The 5,429-nt window shown below is 29.9% G+C and overlaps 1 pseudogene; it reads left to right on the top strand.

The window, feature by feature from the left end:
- The first annotated feature begins 423 nt into the window (after window positions 1-423).
- LOC123014785 lies at window positions 424-1,083 on the top strand (annotated as a pseudogene).
- Window positions 1,084-5,429: the final 4,346 nt, after the last annotated feature.

The raw sequence follows: 5,429 nt of genomic DNA, 5'->3' as shown, positions 1-5,429 counted from the left end.
ATACAGGCACTTTTTTACGGAGAATTTAATAATGTAGTTAACAATTTTTTTCAGTTGTTTGTTTAACCGTAATAAAATAAACTTGTATTTTTTTAAATGGGAATCATAGATGGCTATGTCATTTTTAAAAAGCTTGTTTTTTTTCTTATCTAAAAATATATTTTTTTTTTCTGTAAGTCGAAAACCAAAGACGATAGATAGCGGGATGCGGTTTTAACCAATATTATTTTCTCAAAAAATGAGCCCCAGAATGTATCACTCGTTTTTGGCTAAACATCTTAGTTTCGGAGATTCCCTACCTATTCAGACATCCAAAATGCAGCACCCTGTACACTTTGTATTTGTTTTTGTCATTTTCTCACACTCTCTCAAGACATTTTTGTACATCCGCTCTTAGCTAGTACAAATGTAAATTTCAATAAAATGACAAATGTTGCGCTTGCAGATGAAGTAAAATCGTGGCTAACACCAGCTTTGCAAAAATAAAATGCGACTGATATGTCTGTGAAAATCTTAGGACATTTAGAAAAAAGTGACGATCACATAGGCGACATAGTTTTCGTGGAAGTGAACACGACTGGAAAACATTACAACCTCGTTCTTAAGTGCAGCAAACCCTCGAAAGCCCTTCGTGAAATGTCTTTGTTGAAAAAATGGTTTTTGAATGAACTTTTCATGTATGAAAAGCTCCAGGCGACTTTTCTTCAATTACAAAAAGACCACAACTATGATGAAAAACTCTTCGTTTTGTAAACAAAATGTTACGGTTTGTTTAACGGTGATGATTTGGAAGTGATAATTTTAGAAAATTTGACGAAAAGTGGATATAAATTGTGGATGGCCGAAAAAAAGCCTTTGACAAGAAAATTGATCCATTTGGTAGCCCCAGAGTATGATAAATTTCGCACTTTTTGTGGTCATGAGAAAAAAACAACCGAAAAAATTCCAGAAATTAACTAAAACTTCAAGGTCAAGGAGAAATCGATGAGAAAATTCTCGGAAAGTAAAAAAATTTCGAAAATAATGCTTTATTTATTTTGGGGGTTTGAAAGATTAAAAGTGATTTTGCATGGAGATAGTTGAAATATTAATTTATGTACACACAGAAAATACTAAAATATTGTGTCTATAAACCGATTATGATTATTTGGGTCCTCCTAACTAACCGCAGTTATAAACCAATTCTTTTAAATTTCGTTTGCGAACGTTGGGTTTAAATTTTCGCCATTCGCGAACTATATTGCCCCATAAATTTTCTATTGGGTTTAGATCAGGTGAGTGAGGAGGCCATCGTATAATTTCGAATTGCGGATATTCCGCAAACCAAATTTTTCAAAACGTAATTCACGATTCGTAGAAACAGTAATTCCCAAGTAAAAGTGTTGAAATGCAATTAATATTCAGCTATAATCAGAGCAACAAATCTTTGCAGAATTAAGTTGTTTTGATGGTAGTACCAGTTACAATAATTAATTAATTGCCAAAGTTACATTTTTGTCAAAAAAATAAATTCGCTATTGTGATGGGACTAATCAAAGGAAAAGCCCAAAATGAAGAGGAAATTTACTTTTCTTTCCACTGAGACAGAATAATGACGTTTTAATTACAGATTTGCTTGTTTCAGGTGAAGCAAAAAATGTCTTTCTTTAAAGCTTTGGCGTAAAATCAAAGATATTTTTTTTACCTTATAAATTTAACCCGGGAACATACCGTATAACACACTTTACACACGTTTAATTATAATAACTATTATTATGTTGAGAAAATTTACTTAAAAGAAATGTTGAGGATGAATGAAAAATCATTTATATTATTGCGATTAGGTAAGAGGACTCAAATAATGAGGATTGTTTTATGGACACAACATTTTCTAATTTTCTGAGTGTAGGTGTTTGAAGTAAGCATTGGTAATTATTTAGTTAATTTTAATTAAGTTTAAGTGAATTGAATTCAAGCAGTCCTTGAAAGTCGCAATCCTCGACTGGCAAACCGGAAGATTAACAACACCAATTCTGGATTTAAGGCTATTTTCTCTCTTGTTGCGTCTCAGAGAAAGATTTTAAAAATTTGGACGATATTTTGTCTACTCACCAGTCTCTCTTACCAGACATGTTAAAAGTTTAGGAATTATTGAACCAGAATTGTTGCATCCAAAAATGAATTTCTCACAGAATGGAAAAGAGTTATTTTATTATTTTTTTTTGTTTTTCAACACTGTCAAAATTTCCCGAGTAAGGAAGTTTTGACAACTGTTTGGTATTTCTCAATACGAAACGTCAGATTATTTTTGACAGATTTAAATCAATTTTAAGCCTTGTTGAGTCTAATTCGAAGAATAAAATGTTGTATTTAACTCGCTTTCATATAAATCGGTTCATTTATTCCCCCTCGTGGATAATAAACCACTTGTGGTTTAATAATCCTCTCGTGAAATAAAGCGTCCGATTTACACTCAAACTCATCGAATAAATAACTATAAGAAGAAAATACCAGGCTTTTAATTAAATTTAAGGTCAGGGTGTTCAGTTTTTTTGAAACTGAGTTGGCAACACTCAACAAAGTAGTGGAAGAAGATATGAAATCATAGTGTAATTTTTTGCGTCTGAATCCATCAATGTTGCCAACTTGATTTTGGAATCACTGGACACTAGAAAACTTAAAATTGCTCTGATATTTTTTTAACTTTGCTAAATAATTAATCGATTATTTGAGCTAATTAAAGTGTGCTTTCGATAATAAAAAATGTTAATTAGTTCTTGGTTCCCTTGCAAACAGTAAAAATCCGAATCTGTTATCTTCAAACATTAAAAACTCGTTTATAGTATAATCCCTCATCCCCAGCTTTCCGGCACGCGTTTCCAACTCGAATTCTTTAGAAATTCTCATTAGAATGAAGTGTCCGCACCCTGCCAATTGAACCAAAATGTAACTATTAAAAACGCGAGATTATAAAAAGAACAAAAGCGGCTCCTAATTAGCCGCGTGGCCGAGAGAGTGTTTTTAATTAAGAGGCAAAAAGCTTCGAAATATTATTTTAGTTACAAGATAAATATGTAGTAGATTGTTCATTTAAATTTCATACCTCGGTAATACATCACACAGTTCTATTTCCATTTTTAGGAGCAGAGCAGAGTATTGGGGCTTTGAAATAAATTACGTTGGCAGAATGATTTGTGTCCATATCGTAGTCATGTCTTAAGCAAAAGAACATGTTGATTCATTGTTTCCCGTACAGGGCGGCTTGTAACTGACCGGACATGTAAAAGCACTGTTTACTGTTGCCCTGTCGCATATATTTGTTATAGGAAATTACTTTAGTAAATATCTAAGGGGTCTTATGTTCGCACTATAAATATATCCAAGGAAAATTATATCGAAACTGTCAAACCCTTCTTGTCTTTGAATTTCCTTCTCATCGACAGAGATGCGGAAGCCAATCAAAATACAGAAATTGCAATTTGTTTTTGTATTTTCTTAAAAGACGTGGAAAAGAGGCACGTTCAATAAAAAAAATTCTGTTTAATGTAAACTTTTTTAATTCTAAATATTTGCAAATTAATCAAAGATTTCACCATATAATAAAGATAAAAATTCTTATTTTTAAAGTATTATTAGATACCAAATCTTTTAAAAATAACGTCTTTTACAGTTAATTATAACACTTATTTATTTCAAAAACACTATAAGTATTTAGTATTTTATATGGTTGCACTAAATAATAATAATCACCACCAAGACAATTAATATAAAATCTTTAACTCTTTGTTTTTACAAACTGTGATTTTTAACTTATGTCGTTCTTAAATAAATTGAGCAATTTCTTTAATTTTCTGATATGTTATAAAAGTGTTGTGAAGACTTCTGCTCCCTAGAGTCATTTGTACTACTTTTGTTAAATTTCGTTTAACATCATTTTCTTGACTTAGTAATAATAATAATAAACAGTAGTTATACGTTCAACCGTGCGATCCAAAAAAAATAAAAAATTAGATTTATTTTGGTGATTAATGTCCTTCAGATGGCGGCGATCTTGATTTTTGACATCAAATGTCAGCGGAAACTTTGACAAGTTTGCGTTTTATTCCTTTTGAATGAAATAATGTTCACTTTTGAACAGAAAATTTTTATTGTTGTACAAGACGAAAACGGTGAATGGTAATTTTCACTTTCTGTTTGAGTGGAAAATTTCCAGCCCATATTCCCAGCCAATGTGTTGCCAACTGTATAATTTAATCAACGCCTACTCTAATTTATTTTTTTTTATCGCACGGTATTATTGTAGTAAAAATCTCTTTTCAAGATTTTATTTTATACAGGATGTCTCATGGCTGCTCATGTTTTTGCGTTTTCAGCTAGTTTTAACACAATTGTATTCTTTTTTTTTGTAAGTGGGACTTCTTTCCAAGCGCGAATAAAGGGGTGGGGGAGATAAAGAGGTTAATTTCTAAGATATATTTTTGCTTTGGCATTGTTTATTAGCGATTAACAATTTGATATAAATTTTAAGTAATTTAGCATTATTAAAAGACATGTTAAAATCATATCCTACTAAATACTGTACATTTTAAATTTTGTTAAAATTCGTTGACGAAAATTAGAGATATTAAATCCGAAAGTTTTAGGTGGGACACCCTGTACATTAAAAAAAAAACCTTTCGTTAGTTGGTAAAAAGACAACTAAATAACTGATGTTTTTAAATTTGGCGTCTTAGTTGGTGGTAACTATGAGTTTGTTGTGAACGAACCACAATTTTTAATATAACCAGTGAAGTGTTAAATGTCAAATAAATGACTTTCAGTTTGATGGTTCGTTTACAATTAAACTTTCATAGCTAACTTTGACACCAAATTCATAAAATAAACACTCATTATTTCTGCGTGAAGATTTGTTGTAATATTTTTTAATATCATAATTCTCAAAAAGGAGAAAAAATGCATTAGTTAAAAAATTATAGGAAAATAAAGACTTGAGAATAAGTAGGTACTAACACAGAAAAAAAAATCAGTAAATTAAATAATAAATAATTCATTGATTTATTTTCTATAAATTAATAAGTAATAATAATAATGCATAAGAAGAACAATGCCCTTTGCTTTAAAGTTTAAATGATAAATTAAACAATATTTTTATTGAAAATGATTATAGTTATAAAGAAAAAGAAAAATAATACTTTTATTATTTTAAGTTCCAATAACACTTAAAATAAAAGTCAACAGTGTACTTATTTGTAACATTCCTTTTATTAGAGAATTCCACCCCTATATCTTTGCGTATGCAACCAGCAATACGTGCATATAAATTTTACCCTAACGTTAGTACTAAAATATTAAAAATTGATAATTTGTAATGAAAAAATTAATAATAACTAAAGTCAAATAAACATAAAAGATCATGCCTATGTAAAAAAATAAAAAAAAAACGTTTTTTC

Source organism: Tribolium madens, unplaced genomic scaffold (assembly GCF_015345945.1).
Source record: "Tribolium madens isolate multiple individuals breed KSU strain unplaced genomic scaffold, Tmad_KSU_1.1 Scaffold_97;HRSCAF=244;Tcas5.2_LG3a, whole genome shotgun sequence".
Classification (NCBI taxonomy): Eukaryota; Metazoa; Arthropoda; class Insecta; order Coleoptera; family Tenebrionidae; genus Tribolium; species Tribolium madens.
The sequence above is the reverse complement of the archived record's forward strand: the minus strand, read 5'-3'. Positions and strand labels throughout refer to the sequence as shown.